At 43.9% G+C, this 23,809-nt stretch overlaps 1 protein-coding gene and 1 long non-coding RNA gene across 4 annotated transcripts in view; one reads left to right on the top strand and one right to left on the bottom strand.

Annotated features, from left to right (window-relative positions):
• Positions 1-23,809, bottom strand: part of sugct (succinyl-CoA:glutarate-CoA transferase) — a 70,937-nt gene that overhangs the window by 9,986 nt on the left and 37,142 nt on the right. The gene's annotated exons all lie outside the window — the stretch shown is intronic.
• LOC145431212 (uncharacterized) lies at positions 11,971-18,188 on the top strand. The gene is made up of 3 exons (XR_013911592.1): positions 11,971-16,495; positions 16,664-16,875; positions 17,434-18,188. It is a non-coding gene; the product is annotated as an uncharacterized LOC145431212 (long non-coding RNA).

Consider the following 23,809-nt stretch of genomic DNA (forward strand, 5'->3'; position numbering starts at 1 on the left):
CTCATTTACTGTTTTAGCTGTTTGGTGGTTGTTGAAATTTTGTGAGGTTTAATCTGAGATTCTGGCGTTTGGGGCAAAATAAATTAATATTTAAAAATCGATGCAGGATTTAATCAATCGATATCACGTTATCCAAGCTAGAATCAATTTTAATCAATAAATCGATAATCAAAACCCAGCCCTAGTTTAATGACATCATGTGACCAACAACATGGCTGCCCTACTGCACACACATTTATCAACATTCAGACATCCTGTACATTTTGTTTTTGACATTGTTGTACAGGGTAGCCAACTTCTAAATGGCCACCATGGTCACCACCCATCTTGAGGAGTTTCCCCCTCACATATACTAATGTGCCACAAACAGGACTTTAGTATCACCAACCATTCCCATGTTATTACGGTGTATCCATAGAAATGGCCCACCCTGTAGATTAAAACTCAGAGTGTGAATCTGCAGAGTTTCTGTGTGAGGAGTGTTGGTGGAGGAAGGAAACCTGCAGAAACACGGTGCAGTCAGGGCGATGATGAGGTGAGGCCTCCTGTCCCTCCACCTGCATGTACAACGTGTAGAAATGTGGACACACTTCGACTGACGCATTAGGGGTTCAGCCGTGGAGAGATTAAAAAAAAGACTGAACCTGGGTGAAAGGTTAACCTTTAGCGCCCACACACCGTCTGCCTTTCTTTTTAAAGAGCACATCTCATTGATATTTCATTGTGATCAATTATGTGTACTTTCCAGTGCACCCTTAACGACCTTCATCACCTCTATGAACCGAGGCTGTTTCAGGGGCCTTGCATCCTTTCCAGTAGATTTCCATGTTTCCATCAGGGTGCAGACCCTGATTTCTTCCATCGGCTTTTATTTTTTAAACTCATCTGTAATGCTGAATAAATTGGGTCTTCGTGTTTCACAGCAGAACATAGAAAACATGTAAAGTCTTTAAAATGAGAAACTGTACCATGTTAGGAAACACATGAGCTCATTTTGAGTTTGAATAAAGTTGGGACAGGAAGTAGCTGATCAGCTGTCAGCAGCTCGGTCACATGGGTCAAACTCAAAATCAGCTCATATCTGTTAAACATTTCACAGTTTCTACCTTTAATGTGTTTTTGTTGTACTGGGAATAAATATGGATTCATGTCGTCTATTTACAACTTGTCTAATAACCCTGACAGGCACTGTGCCTCGCCTCAGCCCACTGCAGAGCACATCCATCAGGTGTTACCTCGACCTGTCGCAGCAGGATGTCACACTGACACAGGCACGAAAATGGATCAGAGAAAATCCAGCGCGCAGCGGAAAGAAAGGAAAGTTTCTCAAATGAAAGTGAAAGTGAAGCTCTCGGCTGTCAGACTCTCTGTGTTGTCCCGACCTGCATTCGGGGCTCACTGACCTGGAAGTCCCGGCAGAGCAGGCAGACGAATCTTTTATCAGGGAGCTAAAAAAAGGAACAGGACATACTGACGAACATCGGTGAATGTGGCAGAAAGTCTAAATGATTTCCCGTGGAAGAGGAAGAGGACGAGGAAGAATGTAAATGTGCTCTCAGGCCTGAGCCGTCACATCCGGAACACCAACCCTGATTTCACTGGGCTCAGCAAATCGCACCATTCATCCTTCATTTAAAATTTCACTTCATCCAAAAGAGAAATGAGAGTCTGTGTGTGTCTGTGTGGTGTTAGTGTGTGACGTCAGATCTGATCGGAGCCTGGGCTCTCAGATTTATTGGAGATGAATAGAAACTTCAGTAAGTGGGAGCAAAGCGTAACCTACACTGCTATAACTACAGGTCACATCTATAGCAGTGTAGGTTACTGCTATAGATGTGACCTGTAGTTATAGCAGTGTAGGTTACTGCTATAACTACAGGTCACATCTATAGCAGTGTAGGTTACTGCTATAACTACAGGTCACATCTATAGCAGTGTAGGTTACTGCTATAACTACAGGTCACATCTATAGCAGTGTAGGTTACTGCTATAACTACAGGTCACATCTATAGCAGTGTAGGTTACTGCTATAACTACAGGTCACATCTATAGCAGTGTAGGTTACTGCTATAACTACAGGTCACATCTATAGCAGTGTAGGTTACTGCTATAACTACAGGTCACATCTATAGCAGTGTAGTTTACTGCTACAACTACAGGTCACATCTATAGCAGTGTAGGTTACTGCTATAACTACAGGTCACATCTATAGCAGTGTAGTTTACTGCTACAACTACAGGTCACATCTATAGCAGTGTAGGTTACTGCTATAACTACAGGTCACATCTATAGCAGTGTAGTTTACTGCTACAACTACAGGTCACATCTATAGCAGTGTAGTTTACTGCTACAACTACAGGTCACATCTATAGCAGTGTAGGTTACTGCTATAACTACAGGTCACATCTATAGCAGTGTAGTTTACTGCTACAACTACAGGTCACATCTATAGCAGTGTAGTTTACTGCTACAACTACAGGTCACATCTATAGCAGTGTAGTTTACTGCTACAACTACAGGTCACATCTATAGCAGTGTAGGTTACTGCTATAACTACAGGTCACATCTATAGCAGTGTAGTTTACTGCTACAACTACAGGTCACATCTATAGCAGTGTAGTTTACTGCTACAACAACAGGTCACATCTATAGCAGTGTAGGTTACTGCTATAACTACAGGTCACATCTATAGCAGTGTAGGTTACTGCTATAACTACAGGTCACATCTATAGCAGTGTAGTTTACTGCTACAACTACAGGTCACATCTATAGCAGTGTAGTTTACTGCTACAACTACAGGTCACATCTATAGCAGTGTAGGTTACTGCTATAACTACAGGTCACATCTATAGCAGTGTAGGTTACTGCTACAACTACAGGTCACATCTATAGCAGTGTAGTTTACTGCTACAACTACAGGTCACATCTATAGCAGTGTCGTTTACTGCTACAACTACAGGTCACATCTATGTAGTGTAGTTTACTGCTATAACTACAGGTCACATCTATGCAGTGTAGGTTACTGCTATAACTACAGGTCACATCTATAGCAGTGTAGTTTACTGCTACAACTACAGGTCACATCTATGCAGTGTAGGTTACTGCTATAACTACAGGTCACATCTATGCAGTGTAGGTTACTGCTATAACTACAGGTCACATCTATAGCAGTGTAGTTTACTGCTACAACTACAGGTCACATCTATGCAGTGTAGGTTACTGCTATAACTACAGGTCACATCTATGCAGTGTAGTTTACTGCTATAACTACAGGTCACATCTATGCAGTGTAGTTTACTGCTATAACTACAGGTCACATCTATGCAGTGTAGGTTACTGCTATAACTACAGGTCACATCTATAGCAGTGTAGTTTACTGCTACAACTACAGGTCACATCTATGCAGTGTAGGTTACTGCTATAACTACAGGTCACATCTATGCAGTGTAGGTTACTGCTACAACTACAGGTCACATCTATGCAGTGTAGGTTACTGCTATAACTACAGGTCACATCTATGCAGTGTAGGTTACTGCTATAACTACAGGTCACATCTATAGCATCTATCTATAGCCTAAACTCCGCTGCAGGTCCATATATCAAACGATCACTATGGCATTACTGAGAGTTGAAAAACTGTCTAAAGTCTTTCATCTTTAATAACATGATCAGCGTTCTGCTCTACCAGGTGTAACAATTGAGTTTAACATCCAGGCATCCATGACAACGGACATTTTTGACATTTAACGGAGTTAGAAGTTAGCAGGAAGTTAGCTTGCTAGCTTCTATCTAAATACAATATAGCATGTCCTGACTGCGGGGTTTTGGAAACAAATTAAAACGTACAGCTCTGTTATCACTTCCAACATAAATGAAGACAGAAAACTAAACAGCAGTGACGTTTGTAGGGTTACTGAAGTTTGGCTAGCTGGTATATAATGATGTGCTACGTGACCGCTAGCGACACAGCTATGTTAGCATAATATGAACAAGCTAACTTTTTTTCCACTCGATAAAAGTTAACATGAGTGTTTTCGGTGGTCAGGAACAAATGTAATCGCATGGCAGGATGCTGTAAAAGGACCAAACTTCAGCCAGAGAACAACTGAGATAATGCAGCCACAATACGAGGTTAGTCATTCATATACTGGGCTGTAGTTACATCCTAAGGTTTTAAAAACTGAGCTTAAATAAATGATTAGCGGTAATAAAAGTCGAGGGAGGTCAACAGTGATCACTGACTGTTTTAGGAGCTTTTTGAGATTAAATAGAAGAAAATACAAAACATTAAACATGTTAACGAGCATTTCAAAGGTTACTGTGTCTGATGTGGGCCTGTCTGATCATTACTGTGTTTTCTTTGAAAGTAAAATCTCAGCCCACACAAATATATCAACAACAGTGATAACAAAACGGTGTATAACTGAACACAGTAGTGCAATTTTTAACCAGGTCTTCCCATTAACACCTGACCTGCCCAGAGGGTCAGTCAATGAGCTCGTCAATAGCTTCAATGCTAACATGTTAAATGTAATGGACACTATTGCTCCCATTAAGGTGAAGGTTATCTCTGGAAGGAAAACATCTCCATGGAGAAACTCCACACTGGTGAAAAATGAAAAAAGAGAGTGTAGGAAAGCTGAGCGCAGATGGAGAAAAACAAACCTCCAGGTTCATTATGACATTTATAAAGAGAAACTTCACAATTATAATTTACAACTGACGAATGCAAGGAGGTCCTACTTCTCTGACATCATCACTAAAAACAGCCATAATGCTCGGGTCTTATTTTCTACAGTTGACAGGCTAACAAACCCTCCTGTGTCAGTGGCAGCTGAACTTCATTCAACCATGGCCTGCAATGACTTTGCCAAATTCTTCACTGAAAAAATCCAAAAAATTAGACAAGCAATTGGTACATCAACAGCAGATCCAGGATATGTACTGTGTCCACCAAAAAACTGTTTAAACACCATGAAACAGTTTCAACCTATTAACAGCAAAGACCTGGAGGACATCTTAGGTCAACTGAACTCCTCCTCCTGCTGTTTAGATGTCCTGCCAACAAGTTTTTTCAAAAAGGTCTCAAAGACTTTAGAGTCAGACCTGTTACAGATCGTCAACTTTTCTTTATTATCAGGTGTGTTTCCAGAATCACTAAAAACTGCTGTAATCAAACCTATACTGAAAAAGGACAATCTTGACAAGACACAAATGAACAACTACAGGCCGATCTCAAATCTCCCGTTTTTAAGTAAGATCATTGAAAAAGCAGTTTCTCAACAGCTCAGTTACTTCTTAAAACAGAATAATTGCTACGATGCCTTCCAGTCAGGTTTTAGACAGAACCACAGCACTGAAACCGCTCTGACCAAAGTGTTTAATGACATATGTCTGAATACAGACAGTGGAAAAATGTCAGTCCTAGTTTTACTGGATCTCAGTGCAGCATTTGATACAGCTGACCACAACATATTACTCAAACGACTGGAGAACTGGGCAGGTCTTTCAGGAACTGTACTAAACTGGTTCAAAACATACTTAGAAAACAGGAAATACTTTGTATCAATAGGTAACTTCACATCTGAGCAGACAAGTATCACATGTGGAGTTCCCCAAGGTTCCATCTTGGGACCCCTTCTGTTTAACATCTACATGCTCCCACTGGCACAGATTATAAACAACAACAAAATAAACTATCACAGCTATGCAGATGACACACAAATATATATCACAATGTCACCAGGAGACCGAGGGCCTGTACAGGCTCTTGGTAAATGCATTGAGGAAATCAATGACTGGTTGTGCCACAATTTTCTCCAGCTAAACAAAAACAAAACTGAGGTAATAGTCTTTGGCGCCAAAGAAAAACGATTACAGGTCACCAGAGAACTTCAATCTATACATCTAAAAACCACAAACCAGGCGAGAAATTTGGGTGTAGTGATGGATGCAGACCTAAACTTAGAAAAACACATTAAGACAATAACAAAGTCAGCTTACTATCACCTCAAGAATATATCAAGGATAAAAGATCTGATGTCTCAACAGGACCTGGAAAAACTAGTCCATGCATTCATCTTTAGTAGGCTTGATTACTGTAACAGCATCTTTACAGGTCTACCTAAAAAATCAGTCAGACAACTACAGCTCATTCAGAACTCTGCTGCTCGAGTCCTCACTAAGACCAAAAAAGTGGACCACATCAGTCCAGCTCTGAGATCTTTACACTGGCTGCCTGTCCGTCAGAGGATAGACTTTAAAGTTCTGATGCTGGTCTATAAAGCTCTGAATGGTTTAGGACCAAAATACATCAGTGACCTCCTGACCCAGTATGAACCATCCAGATCCCTCAGGTCATCTGGATCCGGTCTTTTATCAGTTCCCAGAGTCAGAACCAGACACGGAGAAGCTGCATTCAGCTTTTATGCTCCTTATATCTGGAACAAACTCCCAGAAAGCCTCAGATCAGCTGAAACACTCAGTTTATTTAAATCCAGGTTGAAGACTCACCTGTTCTCAGCTGCATTTGAATAAAGCACCAAATCCACACTTTAAGCTTAAATTTCAAAACTTACATTTAACTACTGATTTTATCTACTGTTCTGATTTTATCTGTTTTGATTTTATATACTGTTGTTTGTTTGTTTGTTTGTTAATTAGTTAGTTAGTTTATTTGCTTGTTTTATTCAATTTTAAATCATGCTTTTTATTTGTTCTTGTTTCTAATGTCTCTGTAAAGCACTTTGAATCACCTTGTTGTTGAATTGTGCTATACAAATAAACTTGCCTTGCCTTGCCTTGCCTTGCCTTAACAACACAAAAGCCATATTAAACGCAGACTACTTTAGGCCCGGAAGTAGGGCTGCTCGATTATGGCAAAAATGATAATCACGATTATTTTCACTGAAATTGAGATCAAGATTATTTGACGATATTTATTTAACCCTTTAAGACCTACTATAGAACCAAGTCCACCAGAGCTTATATTTTTTTTTTTACATGCTGTAGTGCCATTTGTGGGAGCATTTCAAGTTGCTATACATCAATACAACTGTTATAGCCCATATTTTAATAATATGTATGCATTAAGTGCATAGTAATTACATAAATTGCAAAAAAGTGCAATAAACTACAAAAAAAATTGAAAATCGCTTTTGTTTTGTTTACATATATTTCTACTTGGAGAAATTTAAGAGGTTTATCCCTCAAAACTTTAAATACAATAAAGTTGCAAAAAATAGTTTACAACAACAGGAAATTTATTTTGAGTGTCTTCATAGTTTTATTTTGGAGATACAGCAATTTTTATATACTGCAGGAAAAACAAAAAACAATCCTATGATGCAAATTTGCAAAGAAAACAGCATGTGCCTCATTTCACTGTGGGAAGTGTTACGAACAGCTGATCGGATCGGCAAAGCGTGTTTCTGGAATATTATGTTTTTGTTCCTGCAAGCGCTTTTTATGCAATTTTTGCAAAGCTATATGTGGAAGGAAACCGTGACCGAGGACAAGCTGATGGCATCAGATGTAAGTACAACTCCTCCGGTTTCATATGCAAAACAAATTATTGCGCTAGCTTACACGGTTCAGGTTCTACAGGGATTTAAAAATAGTTACGCAAAACGGAGCGTGCTGCTCTGACCGGCTTTAAAGGGTTAACAATGACTTTAAAAAAAATAATATAAAATAGTGTGCAACACCACTGAAGTTTTTTTTTTTAAACTCTCTTTTCAACCAACGGCAGTCACTCTCCAAATAACTTCTGCTTAGCTTTCCGAGCTTCCCTCGGGTCCTCTTAATCAGCGGTCTCCAACCTTTTTTGCGCCACGGACCGGTTTATGCCCGACAATATTTTCACGGACCGGCCTTTAAGGTGTCGCGGATAAATTAGGGAGGGGCTAATAATCGGCTCAGTCATTTTTAATGATCGTTGAAAGCCCAGATCGTAATCGTGATTAAAATTCGATTAATTGAGCAGCCCTACCTGGAAGTAGGATTCGTCGCGTCATCACTGAACAACCGGATAACTACAGGTCACATCTATAGCAGTGTAGGTTACTGCTATAACTACAGGTCACATCTATAGCAGTGTAGGTTACTGCTATAACTACAAGTCACATCTATAGCAGTGTAGGTTACTGCTATAACTACAGGTCACATCTATAGCGGTGTAGGTTACTGCTATAACTACAAGTCACATCTATAGCGGTGTAGGTTACTGCTATAACTACAAGTCACATCTATAGCAGTGTAGGTTACTGCTATAACTACAGGTCACATCTATAGCAGTGTAGGTTACTGCTATAACTACAGGTCACATCTATAGCGGTGTAGGTTACTGCTATAACTACAAGTCACATCTATAGCAGTGTAGGTTACTGCTATAACTACAGGTCACATCTATAGCAGTGTAGGTTACTGCTATAACTACAGGTCACATCTATAGCGGTGTAGGTTACTGCTATAACTACAGGTCACATCTATAGCAGTGTAGGTTACTGCTATAACTACAGGTCACATCTATAGCAGTGTAGGTTACTGCTATAACTACAAGTCACATCTATAGCGGTGTAGGTTACTGCTATAACTACAAGTCACATCTATAGCAGTGTAGGTTACTGCTATAACTACAGGTCACATCTATAGTAGTGTAGGTTACTGCTATAACTACAGGTCACATCTATAGCAGTGTAGGTTACTGCTATAACTACAGGTCACATCTATAGCAGTGTAGGTTACTGCTATAACTACAGGTCACATCTATAGCGGTGTAGGTTACTGCTATAACTACAAGTCACATCTATAGCAGTGTAGGTTACTGCTATAACTACAGGTCACATCTATAGCAGTGTAGGTTACTGCTATAACTACAGGTCACATCTATAGCAGTGTAGGTTACTGCTATAACTACAAGTCACATCTATAGCGGTGTAGGTTACTGCTATAACTACAGGTCACATCTATAGCGGTGTAGGTTACTGCTATAACTACAGGTCACATCTATAGCAGTGTAGGTTACTGCTATAACTACAGGTCACATCTATAGCAGTGTAGGTTACTGCTATAACTACAGGTCACATCTATAGCAGTGTAGGTTACTGCTATAACTACAGGTCACATCTATAGCAGTGTAGGTTACTGCTATAACTACAAGTCACATCTATAGCAGTGTAGGTTACTGCTATAACTACAGGTCACATCTATAGCAGTGTAGGTTACTGCTATAACTACAGGTCACATCTATAGCGGTGTAGGTTACTGCTATAACTACAGGTCACATCTATAGCGGTGTAGGTTACTGCTATAACTACAGGTCACATCTATAGCAGTGTAGGTTACTGCTATAACTACAGGTCACATCTATAGCAGTGTAGGTTACTGCTATAACTACAGGTCACATCACACGGCCCACAAACACTGTTCAGCCCTGCTCTTTGCTCCATGTCTGTCTCTCTTCTTCTGCTGCTGTTTTTTGAATCACGAGGAAAAGAACGAACAGAACGACCTCAGCGGTGACACCTGTATAAATATGTGCAGCGGCGTTGGCGGCACTGTGGTTGTACAGCCGCTTCCCTCGCTCTGCATGTCTGATGCAGACTTTTATGGTTTTGTGTCTCTGGCTGGAATCGAACCAGCGACTCATGTGTAACGCCACCACTGGAAACACTCCACACTCGGACTGAATGCGGAGGTGTGATTCAGGCATCAGTTAGTGATGTGGTGAAACCTGAGCAGAGGAGTCTGATGAGAAAAGACTTCTGCTGCTTCCAGGACGCTGCTCACGTCTTCTTTTTAAAAACGTGTTTGTATTCTTCTCATGGAGGTGAGAATGATCCTGCTTTTCATTTCTAACACAACACCTCCGACTCCCGTGAAGTCTCTGACGCCTCCTTTGCTGTTTGACGTCTCCTCCTCCTCCCCAAACCAAAGATGGATGACATCTCAGCCTGGACTTGAGGCTATACTGCTGCATACATGGTTACTCATCTCCATACACGTATGTATGTGTTACACATAAACACTTTACTATGTCCCCGCAACATCAGATGTTCCTGCGTGATGGATCACGATGGCCTGCAGGCACTAACGTGTCAGCTTATTGGTGTTTATTACAAAAAACAGATCCATACGTTAAATTAGATCAGAGCAAAGAAGCAGAATATTGCAGAGCGATGCACACACGGCTGCTTACATGATAACACTGTGCATGAAATATGAAGCTCCTCACGTCTGCCTCCCATCACATCCTCTCCGGCTCCATCTGTCCTCTTCAGCTCTTCATTAAATGTGGAATTTGTCATTTTTTTGGGAATGTGAGTGCAGGAAAACATTCTGAGTACACGTGGAGACGTTTCCACGGCAGCGGGCAGGCCGGCGTGGCGCGCCGTCACGTGTTTACGTGTTCTTTCACATTCAATGCTCGACTTTTGGTTCTGAGGTGAAAAACAAACCTGTTCCCACAACATGATCCAAACTCTTACTGACTTATTTTCCAAAACCCGGAGCCACATCTGAGCTCGCAGCTCCGGCGTCCTCATAACCTCGTCTCACGTACGAGATCCTGTTTGTCAAACATCTGCTCACGAGCTCGGCAGACGAGCGCGACGCGACGGAGATCTGATGCTTTTATATACTTTCATGTCTTTGTGGACACTTTGCAGATCAAACGCAGACAAAGACGTCAAAACAGAAGCAGCAACACGAGAACCAAAGTTCAGCCTCGACATCACATCTGCACCGATTTATAACACGTACTCAGCTGAACACGTTTCATACATGTGTGACCCTGCTGCTGCTCAGAGTACTCACTCAGCTACACGTGTGCTGCTGGAACACCGGAGTTTATTTAGAAAAGCAGACACAGGATATGTAAGTGACACAAGTGTGCAGAATCACACGTTAGAGCAGAGAGGAGGAGTCACCTGTTTGACTCTGAGGGCCTCAAACACGATTCACCTCAGAGAGGAAACACTGAACTTTGCTCAGACCTACAAAATAAAAGCACTCAGAGTTTAACGTGTCCGTCATTCCACTGCAGCCCCAAACACATGGACACAAGCAGCTCAACACAACACCGAATGATTACAGAGGAAGAAACCTCTGACCACACACACACACACACACACAGTAACACACACACAGACACACACAGTAATACACACACACACACACACACACGCACACACAGTAATACACACACACACACACACACAGTAACACACACACAGACACACACACACACACACACACAGACACACACACACGCACACACACGCACACACACACACACACACACACACACACACACGCACAGTAATACACACACACACACACACACACACACACACACACGCACACACACACACACACGCACAGTAATACACACACACACACACACACAGTAATACAGACACACACACACACAGTAACACACACACAGACACACACACAGTAACACACACACAGACACACACACACAGTCACACACACAGTCACAGACACACACAGACACACACACACACACGCACAGTAATACACACACACACACACGCACAGTAATACAGACACACACACACACACAGTAATACAGACACACACACACACAGTAATACACACACACAGACACAGTAACACACACACACACACACAGTAACACACACACAGACACACACACACACACACGCACACACACACACACACACACACGCACACACACAGACCCACACAGACACACACGCACACACACACACAGACCCACACAGACACACACGCACACACACACACACACACACACACACACACAGACACACACGCACACACACACACACAGACACACACACACACAGACACACACACACTCCGGGGGGGGGGGGAAGTTTAATAAGAGCCAAACTCTGATCGATGGCTTTAATTTAAACATCAAACTGTGCAGGAAGTCGACCACTGCTAAACCAATTACACTGTGTGTGTGTGTGTGTGTGTGTGTGTGTGTGTGTGTGTGTGTGTGTGTGTGTGTCTGTGTGTGTGTGTGTGTGTGTGTGTGTGTGTGTGTGTGTGTGTGTGTGTCTGTGTGTGTGTGCTACTTCATATGTCTGTGTGTGTATTCCTGTGTGTTATAACACAGAGTGGTCTGGGGTCATGTTGCGTCTCCGTCCTTTTAATTATTTCCAATCTCTGAATTTTTTTTCAATTTATTTGTATTTTAAATGATACTTCTGGTTGCCGGGACGACCTGACCTGCAGGCCGACGTTCAGATCTTTGGGTCCACGATGGTTCAAAGCTGAGAGGCGAGCGCGACTACAAATACATCATATCTGGTTGTGCTGGTTGTGTGTCCACCTCAGAGGCGTCTCACGTGTGCGCAGGCGTTGTGTTCAAAGCAGTAAGTTACTTACTCACCAGAGAAAGTAATTAGTTACACTACTCATTACATTACATTCTCGTTACTGCGTAAATCACCTGAAACTCAGAGTCTCATAGTTACACATGAAGCTGAGTCTACAGCCCCACACACCAACACAAACCCCTATAACGAGGACACACACACACGATAGTTTAGTTTGTATGGACGAGCGCGCTGAGAGTAACGACATAACTGTAACTGTAACACAGATCTGACCTCAAACCCTCAGATCTGGATCCCTTTAGCTGATTCCCATCGTTTACTAATCCGATGTGTTTCTGCTCGTTTGGTCCTGATGTGTCAGAAATGAATGTTTCTAAATTTCAGATATGAAAGAGTGACTGTGTGAAGCTGTCTCCGGGTTTGGAGGATTGTTCTCCAGGATGGATCCAGTTTCACGGTCGGGGTGTTGGAATCAGATGTTCAGCAGCCGCTTCCTGTTGTGTCTCTTTTCATTATGTCTCAAAACCACAACATCGTCACACACAGCAGAGAAACAACGATGCGTGACAGCACCGCACAGTCCTCACAGTCGCTGTGTACTCGCCGCTCTCACAAACACGTGATCACCACTCGTTTCTGCTGTTGTTGCTTTATGGTGAAATAATCAAAACACAAACAAACTGAAGAAATCAGGAGGAAGGCGACGCTGTGTTTGTGGGTCTGTTAGCAGGTTTGTACAGGACAGCCCGCCATGCTGTGTGTGCGCGCCTGCATACTAACGCAACTGCATGATTGCATGCATGTGTGTGTGTAATTCGATCTGCTTGTTATGCAGCGTCTCATTACATCCATATGGTCGTCCCCCACTCCCAGTTTTATTTCCATGTTTTCAAATATGGACAATAAAGCAGGAGCAGACAAATCGCTGCCCTTAAACTGGAAAATAAGGCAGCAACTGTTCTGTCATCTACCCGAGAGCCGCTGTGGACACGCAGCAACACGGGAGACTGTAAACTCAAACAAATATGAAGTACATGTTTATACACATACAGTATACGCTTTAAATATAGAACATGTAGTTACTGTGTGATTAAAACTCAGTGGATTTACATTAAAACATCCATGATTATGTGAAATAGAAATATTATAAATGTGTAATCTTACATATTTGGGCTGACCTGTGAGCCGTTTCCTTTGTGTCTTACAGAATGATTCTTAGACTCCGCCCACTTTTGGACAGGCACAGAGTGACAGTTTGCGTCACGTCCACAGTGTCACAGTTGTGAATCACTGGTGAATCTGATGTCAGTCGCTCCAGTGTTGATCTCAACAACTGTGCGGTGACATCACCAGATGTTTGGCAGCAGCCTTTTTTCTTTTGCCTCCATGGCGTGAGAGGTCTGCGCCTGGACTCGTGTTTTTATTGGTCAGTGATTTGTTCTGGAGAGGTTTGAACCTGGTGTTGTTTGGAGCTTGTTCTAGAGTGTTTTGGACACAGTGGAACTGGATTTGGTCACTACATTAACCTCCTAAGACCCGAACTCTTCCACGGCATGCATTTTTAATTTCTCTTTGATATTTGGACATATTGGGACCTGATGAATGTAAAAACAAACAATTAACAGCTTTTTTTTTTTACCTAATTCTTGTTTCTAAGAAAAATGAGAGCCACAAATGAGGATATTCGTTTAAAATTTGATAGAACAGCAGCAGTAAGTGGACATCAGGCCCTTGTAGAGCACAATTGAGTATTTTGGTCTAAATAACCCAAAATGTGATGTCCACATATGTGGACGCAGGTCCTTGGAGGTTAAAGCACGTGTGTAACATTTCCCACAATTCAACCTAAAGTTAGATGGTTTCAGGCTGTGATCCACACCGGTGGGGTGGGGCTTTCTCTGGATTGAGTTTTGGCGTTGTCTTGGAAACCACAGCCCGTCTCTTTGTGTAATCCAGAGTGTCTCAGTGGTATCAGATCAGGGCTGAATCTGGTTTTGGACCAGTTTGAGTCTGGGTCCTTTGTGCATGTGGTACAGTCTCTTCTGTTTTTACATGTTTAACACTCAGCGTGGACTTGGTGTTGACCTGGGTTTGAATAACATTGGAGAAGGTTCCAGCTGTGCAGAAGATAAAGTCCGCCAGCATCTTCTTTTTCTTTCCACTCAGTGATGTTTACATCAGAAGTCTGATTCTAGACCTGTTTTAAAGTAATTAGGAAAACTTTCAGGCCAACCTTCGACCTGGCATTGGAAACTTTTTGTACTGGTTTGGGTTACTGGTTGGTTTATTATTTGTTTGAACCTTTTTAGAGCATCTCTAAGAACCCTTCAGAGCTACTTGGATTTGGGCTGTCTTAGTGCTGTTGTCAGGAGGTTTTGAACTCTGGTTTTGGTCCAGTCATAGAAACAAGTTTATTGGTTTTGGACAGAGTATGAGTCTGGTTTTGGAACATTTTGGAGATGGCATTAGACTTGGCATTGGACTAGTGGAAAATTTTTGGATTAAGGGTTCACTTGGGAGCATTTGGAAAAACTTGCTGCAGTTCTCATGATTTTAGACGTTGTTAGTTTTTGGACAGGACAGAGCAGCTTTCAATCAGACTGTGGGGACTTTTAAAGGTGAGCTTACTCTAGGTTTAATCATCTGTTTAAATGTTTTCATGGAAGACTTTACTGAAAACATAGAACACACTGATCACTTGCTGTGTGGATTTCTTTGAGTTTGGTGTGGGTTTGGGGCTCAGGCTTGGTGCTGGGGTCCAGGTTAGATCCAGGTTAGATCCTGGGGACTGGGAATGATTAGGACTGACGGTCCTCACAAAGACAGAAGCATAAATGTGTGTTTTGCCGGCGGCAACAGAAAAGAGAGCGAGAGTCTGTAGGCAGTTAGTGAGCTGATCAAAGACACACGGGTCACAGCTTTGCGGGTTTCAGCCACGTGCCTCCTCTTCCTCCTCACTTCCTGTTCTCCTTATTGCCTCCACTTCCTTTCTCTTCAGTCTCCTGGTTCTTTCTCCAGCTCTCTCAGTCATGCACTTCCTTCTGCTTCTGATCCTCGGCTCTGACTGAACAGCTACTTTCACCTCAGTATCCGCACAGACATTTCTCTGCTGAACATCTGGAGGAAGATTTAGATGTGGACTGGTGACTATGATGCTGATGGAGGCAGGAGCAGGAGCGTGAGCGGGCTGTCAAACAGTCGGAGTTCAGTGGATAAAACCTGTCAGAGTAAATGACAGCAGAGATGATGTCTCTATACGTCCCTCCATCGGCTCAGACGATAGCTTCTTCAACCACTTTTCTCTGCCAGCTCTTTCAACGCCCCCTCTATCTCCCCACCACTTGTTACTCTCTATGCCCCCACCCCCTCCTCCACCTCTGCCAGCCTTTGAAGCTTGCTGTGGCAGTCCAATGATTTGACTAACCAGCACCCATGAGAGCCGCCCGGGCCTGCTGTTACGTCACGTCACTGCAACATCAAGGAGAGTGTGTGCAGAGCAGGGTGGATGCAGCTGTGTGCGTGTGTGGAGATCTGAGTTTGCGTGAACCCGCTGCTCTCGGTTTGACCTCCACAATCAAAGAACGTCGTCGCCTCTTCATTCCTGTGAAGTGTCAGAGATGATTTCCCTGCTCTGCCGCGTTCGGGCCGTACGAGCGCTCGGCAGGGTTTTTAGAAGCGTTACGTAAAGCTGCGGCGCGGACGGTAAAGGTCCCCCGTGATCCGTGTTTTCATGATTTCAGCTCAGGGCATGAATAATGCTCTTCATCATGTTGGGTAAATGAGTGTTTCAGTGGGAGAAATATTTATTTCTAACTCCGAGGAGCAGAGCAGCAACAGGAAACCCCCAAACACGTCACAGAGTACGACTTCATGAATCCGTCTTCACAGAGCCGTGAGAGTCCTCAGAGATGGACACGCCTGCTCCTTCAGTGACTTCATCGCTTCTGTTTTCTTCTTCAGGATAGTCCTGGTCAGCAGACGCGTGGTCCCAACACGTCCTCCTTCTTTCTGTTCCTGATGCTTGGACTGGAAAACAGTAGCTCAGCTCTGCCTCGAACCAACGAGGAAATCAACCAGAGACGACCTCACAATCAATTCAAGCTCATTGCTGCCTAAATATTACCGTCCCTGTTTGGTCTCCAGTAAGGACTTATTCTAAAGTTTTCATTATTTTGAACCTTTTGAACTTTGCATGGTTTTGTATCTCACCCTTGGTATAACAGCGTATGTGACTGTGGTTTAGGAACGTCTGTCACTCAGAGGACGACATGAGCCCTGATGTGTTGTTAATATTTCCTGTTATTCATCAGTCCCACAGTTATGTCTCAGCTCTGGTAACAACTAAACAGCCCAGCCATTAGATCTGGGTGGAAACAGGCCACGAGGAAGACCAGAAAAGTGCTGGATGGACCGAATGCTGCGAATATTACACCAGAAGACGCCTTGGATAGGAAGAAGTGGAGGAAGGCATGCAAAATAGCGAACCCTGCATTGCGGGATATACACCACTAGGAAGAAGAAGGTAATAACTAAACTCGATGTGACGGTTGAATTCGGTAGTAGTATGACTCATTTACAGACCATTTCTTTCCTGGTAGAAAAGTTTACTTTGAAATTTTAGATTTGTTCTGTCGTCGCTGAAACTCCTCTGATCTTGTTTTAGAGTGTTGCACAAAATCGGAGTTGGTTCAAAGACACGGTCTTGAACTTTTTGCCTTTGTGGTCCTGAGATTGGTTTATTTAACACACGGTGAATCACACAGTGCCGTCTACCCGTCAGCCCTGATATCACTCCGCCGTCACCGAAGGCTTTTAACTGAGATTTAAACTAGATGACTTCTGATCGCTGCTCATAACTAATAAACGGGAACTCGTGAGTTTCAAACACAGAGCGATCTTCTGCAGAGATTCTGTCTCTGAATTCGAGTCATAAATAATGAAGTCTATATTTAGGTTTTACGCAGCATCCCAGAGCCTGTGGCTGTTCAGACTGTTGCTGCATCTAAACAACATTCATTCCTTTCCTGGTTTTGTATTCAGGAGGACATCCTGTTTGTAATTTGGGCTCTTTGTTTCTCAGCAGTCTCACCACAAGCTGGTTGTAAAATGGACCCACCTGTGGATTTGCATGGTGGGCGGCGAGCAGAGACGATTCACAACAAGCCAAAGGAAGGCATGCATGCAGTTCCTGCGCACGGCTGTGGACTGAGGCTACGCTCACATTTGCACTGAATTTTCCACAGAATTAATTTATCCTGCGAACAGGACAGCCTAAGGTTTCCTCACAGCGCAGCTGAGCCGCCGAGAGACCTGACGAACCAGAAGATGAAGAATATTCTGCATTTATAGAAAATGTGATTATTTTCATTGTAAACCATGCAATGACACTTTCTGACCTCTGTATTTATTTCAGATTTTGATTTTGTGGGTTTTAGTGCAGATTTACTGCACAAGAGTTTTAAAAAAAATCCATAGTTATTGTTATGATATTGATGAAACAGTGCTGAAGAAAGTTTAAAGAAGACCAGTCTTTTAAAAACGCAGACTGGTTCTTTAACACCCTGCCTGATTTAAATCCCTTCACATATTCTTTATTTCATTAACCAGAGCAATGCACTGATGACTCGGTGCTCGCGATGCCAGTTTGTCCCCTCAAGGCTCTGTTCATGCAGGTAAAGACCCGGCAGTATCAGAGAGAAATCCCCAACCAGAACTGATGCTGTACCTAAACCTCGAGACCCGGACCTCATCAAACATCCTCATTAATGCTCAAGTTTGTCCAATAAGTGCTTTATAAATAAAGGTGGTATGGTATGGTATGGTAATAAAGTTGGAATTCCCATCATATTTTCCCAGATAAAACTCAGCCCAAAGAAGTCCCTCCTGGACTTAACTGAGCAAACGGGCAAAAGCCTTTTGTTGGGTTAGAGGCTGGAGGTCGGGGTGTTATGTGCCCAGATATCAGGTTTGCTGATTGATGAGGTTTTTCCGTGGATTTCTTTCTTCCCTGATGGAACGGGCATGTTCCAAGACATTGGTGGCAGCAGTCACCGGGATCAAACTGTGATAGGAGGATCCCATCAACACAACATCTGAGCAAAAACTGAACGGACCCACGGACGCCGATACATGTGACACTGCAATGATATGATGCCACAGTGAATACGCAGCAGCATCAAACCTGAAGGTGAATCATATGGAGCAGAACGAGTCTGCAAGGTCAAAGGTCACCGTGTTAAACCAGGTAAATGTTGCTGTATTCACAGAGCCAGTGTTTGCTTATTGGTGTCAAAGCCAGGAAAGTCTTTCAGCCTTTAAATGTCCACCCAGCAAAGACGCCGAAGGATCACCGACGTCAGGAGAGCATTCATCATCACATCTTTACCCACTGACAGGCCGCCAGCAGCTGACAGAAGGACGCAGAGCGAGTGCAGACGAGAGGTAAAGAGAGTCCGAGGAAAACGCAGGAATAGATTCCTCCTGAACAAAAAGCTCTTTCTGTGTGAGTGTGAGTGTGTTTAGCTGCATGAAGTGGAAACTGTGGCATGAGGAATGTGTGTGTTTTGGACAGAGTCGCCCATATGGAGGAAAACTGTGGGGAAAGTAGATTAACTGTGTGTTACTGTGTGTTACTGTGTGTTACTGTGCGTGTGCAGCAGCTGTGTTCCAGGTGTGCAGCAGGACGGTGCGCTCCGTCAGCAGGGAGCTGTTCAGCTGACAGTGGGAACTCCCACCGTTAAAACGCCAAATATGATTTCATGGAAGCGAATCCCAAACGCCGTGGCTCGGGCAGAAGGTGACACCGACAGTTTCAACATGGCTGCCAGGACGAGACCCGAGGAGTGACGGAGATAAATGATCCTCGGGCCTCATCGGGGATCAGCTGACATCATTCTTTCCCTCGGAGCACTCGCCGTCAGCAGGTAGAGCGAGTGGATCTGTGCGAGGACTCCACTGGATATAGTGTTCTTACTTTTTATAATCCAGATGTTTGGAGACACATTTCCATGTTATGGGAACACTTGAGTCCACCCAGGCCCTCAGGTTATATTTGGTCTAAGGAAACGACTCCTCGGTGCTTCAAGTTCCCACAGACGTGTGCAAGTGGAAGCCAAAGGGTGGATTCACCAACCTCATGTACAGAAGAAGCACCTGAAATCCTTCACCTGCTCAGAGCCACCAGCAGGTCAGCCACGCTGGTCTGCGTTCATCACATCACAGCTTTATTGCTTTTACTGACACCAGTCTGCAGGAACGACACCGCCCACCTCACAGCCTCAGGTCTGCTTTCCTCTCAGCGAGCTCGGGCTCACCTGAACCTGCAGCAGGTGTGCCGAGCTCCTGGAGCTCCAGGAGCTCGTGGAGCTCGCGGAGCTGAGCTTCGTCCACAGGATGACAGGCAGCGCCACATTAGAGGATCTCCTCCCACAGATCCGTGTGTTTGACATCAAACGCATGTTGTAAAAACATCAGAGTCAGACTGCACAAAGAAGAGAGCGCCAGCAGCTCTGATCATAAACGATACGGAGATGAGACGCTACTGAGCACGTGCAGTCAGTATTCTAAAACACTAGAGTCAACAAACCGAGACAGCGTGCTGCAGTCTTCCTGCACTTTATGCATCACTTATGAACATGTTTATGGGAGAATACACGTTTGTAGGATGTGTATGCCTGCTGAGCACTGATCCAGGATCTGTTCACAGAGGTCAGAGGTCAAACTTATTTTTATGGAGACTTGACAAACCTGCTGTCAGAATCCCATCAGGATGAAGGACAGTAGCAGCGTTTGACATCATATCTATGTTCCTTTGGGCCAAAACTTTAGGGATGCTAACAGGTGGCTTTAAGTGAGACGGGCGACACACAGTGGGCGGGTCCTGAGATAAACTTGACTACCAATGAGAGCACAGGACACAGCTGACTGACACATGAACTGGTCGTAAAGGCGTTACCTAGGTAATGAGCGAGGCATCAGCTTCAAAGCGACGAGCGAATAGCAGACGCACTGCTCACATATCTGCACTCATGAAACGTTATGTCCCACGTGCTCAACACGGGCTGCGCGTCACGGCTAATTCTTCTTCACGCGTGACCGATAAAAACTCACGCAGGAACTCAAACTGTGTCCACGCTGGCTGGAGACACATACGTGAACGGATGAGCGAGTTTCTCTGGATCACACTCAGCTTCAGTCAGCAGTAAAAATTCCTTTCAACGCACCGAGCACTCAAACGCACCACAGACCAACGCTGTAACCATATCTGCAGGCGAGCTGGAAAACAGCTCTGCAGAAACGACACACACACACACACACACACACACACACACACACACACACACACACACACACACACACACACACACACACACACACACACACACACACACACACACACACACACACACACACAGGTAAATTATAGAAGAGGAAGAGAGGAGGGAACAAGGAAAGCAAACTGCAAAGCCTATAAAGGATGCACGAGCCTTAGAGTTCCACCGGTTCAGCTTCAGGTTTATTTTACCTGAAAAATGAAACCAATGCTTAAACTCCTGAAACTGCAGTTCCTCTGACGTCCAGCAGAGGCAGCAGTGAGTCAGTCCCACACACTCAAACTGTTGCAGTGATCACGCTGCGTCCACACTGGTATGTTTGAAAACACAGACTTTTCTATGCGTTTGCACCTTTTCTCCACATGTAAACAGTGTTTTCAATCACTGAAAACTGAGATTTTTAAAAACTCAGTTTTTGCGTTTACGTGTGGACGAGGAACACAGAGATTTAGTCACACAACGTCAAAGTACTGTCTTTGTTATTAACATTTGAAATGTTGAAGGCACCTGAATAGTAACAAAATTATCTGCCTTTCCAGGACAACACAAACTTTTCAGAAGTCCTGAAGGTTTAGTGAGGGTACAAAACCCTGTTTAGTCTTTCCCTCCCAGCTTCTAGACTTCTGATTGGCCAACATTTCGTTTTTAGCGTTTACATGTGGACGGAGATATTTTCTCAAAACTGCACGTGTGGACAGGATTAAAAAAAAAAACGAAAACAGAAAATCTCAGTTTTCAAAAATACCCGTGTACATGTGGACGTAGCCTACAACTCACCTGTTTAAAGTATGCATTATTGGGGGCGTGGCCTCGCTGACTGACAGGTAGCTGTAGCTGCTAGCTGTCTGCTATCTTCACCTCAGCTAACTGGAGTCCCTGACCAGTGTCTGAGCTTACAGTCCATTAAGTGATTACCAAATTTATATAACCTCAAATATTTTAATATTCTGCTAAAAATGTCCTTGAAAGTTTAAACTATAGTTTTATATTTTTAACACACACATCATTACACTGCCAAGTGTACGTAACGTCTGAGCTAAAAAGTGTCCGTAGCCACGAATTCTTTGTACTCTCACGTGCAAAGGTCTGCGCGGGCTAGCAGCTCGCTGTGAACAGGAAGTAAACTCTCCAAACATCCAAAACCTTCTTTGTCTATTTACTTTTGTTATTCCCGCCCCAAACACTCCCGGCCAATCAGCGCACATTCTCAGGTGGTTTGGAGTGTTTGCTTTGGTTTACTTTTTTCTCTGTTTACAAACTCAGAGTGAACAAGCTAGGCGTGAAAACACCCTTAGCATAGCTCCTCGTGTATTCCAGGCTTGTCTGAACATGTCAGAGGACAAACGATGGAAACACGTGAACCCTCGTTGGACAGCTGGGACAGGCTGTCGAGGACATGGATGGATGATCAGCTGATTTATTCTGAACACCAGCCAACAGGCTCGTCTCTCTGCTGTGATGTCAGACTTCTCGCCTCCAGCCGAGCTCCAGCTGGGACTGAGCTCCTCCTTCACTGTTCACTCCTGAGTTTATCACTGTCATTACTGATGTTGTTACCGTGTCCATGGCTAATGCTGCGCCCTCTCTTTGATAACGGTTGCCTGTTCTCGTGTTTCTAGGTAAACGTGAGCGTCCGTAATGATACGCCTGTGACCTCTGAGTATTTGAACAGAGTGAATATGTTAGTGACTCGGCCCTGATCACGTGGGGATCGCGGCTCTGATAATGACTGCTGGAATCAAATGTTGCCGTTTGCTAAACGAGCGACAGCTGCGACTTCAAATTGAACTCTTTTGTCCATCGCGGTGCATTTTGGTATTTTAGCTCATTAGCTACCGCTGCTCCTGAAACGCTCCAAAAATAACATGAAATACCAGCGGCGGCCACATTCTTCCCTCTGTCTTCCTCCCTGCTTTTGTTTGAAACTCCGTCCACTGCTGATGATTATCCGTCTGTTTATCTGTCGTTCTCTCCGAGTGTCACTGTTTAATTGGACACCCCTCCTCCTCCTCCGTCCCCATGGGAAAGTATGCAGACACATTTTGATTTGATTATGGCTCACAAACCAAACTATGTTCCGCTGCATTCCTGCTCCGGCAAACAGACGATGTGTGGAGCAAGGCTGCGAGCGAGCCAGGTGGGGGTTTGATTTCCTCTGGAGTCACTCCTGATGTAAAACCTCCACCTTTATGCCTCACTGTGGGCGTCGCAGATCGTCTCTCTGCAGGTCCGAGTCACCTGACCACATCGTCACATTTACCTCTTTTCTTAAAACTCCCTCTCTTCCTGTCCTTCTATAACTGCAGACGTGGCTCACAGACACCCTCTACAGGCAGTCCTGTGTAACTGCACCACACTGCAACAGTGCAGCTCCTGTCCTGCCACGGTCCACGTCGATCTAAAGACCTAACTCAGGATCCACAGGGGAGGCTGGGTGGAGGTCGGGGGTCACCAGGGGGACTGCCAGGACATGGTCTATGAAACATGTGACGATTCCACTCACCTTTCATCCTCCCAGCCTCTGAAAGCAGAGTTACGGGAAGTTTGCTGCAACGTTAGCATTTTTAATTCAAATGATAAAATACAATGTTTTTGTCTTGAAGAAGCTTTAAAGAATAATTTTAGCTGTTTATCGGCTTCATTCACTGAAGTGAAGCAGCTCGTCTTCATCTGAATCCTGTGTACTTACACTCAGAGAGCACGTTAGCATAAAAACATCAGACAGCGGTCACTCAGACACATCATCAGCATACATGATGATGCTAAGCTAACTCAAGCTAACAGCACGTCAGATTATCGATGCTGTGATTGTGGAAAGATGAAATGTTTTTGTCTGGATGCAGCTTATATAACTATTGTTGATTCTATTCATTTGCTTTTACTCATTGAGCCTCTTGAGCGCCCCCTGCTGTACCTCTGCTGAACTGCAGGGAGTTTCTGTGGGGTTAAAATGAAGTGGAAGGACTTCCTGAGAAGCCAACTGAGCGTTACGATGGTGGACGTGTTAACAAAGTGTTCTTACAGACAGGATGGGGCTCGAGTCTGAAATTCAAAAGTCAAACTTGCTGTGTAATAATCTGTGAGCTGGAACAGGAAGTGACAGCACCATGACCACCATCATTT

This window comes from Astatotilapia calliptera, chromosome 9 (genome assembly GCF_964374335.1).
Source record: "Astatotilapia calliptera chromosome 9, fAstCal68.1, whole genome shotgun sequence".
Taxonomy (NCBI): Eukaryota; Metazoa; Chordata; class Actinopteri; order Cichliformes; family Cichlidae; genus Astatotilapia; species Astatotilapia calliptera.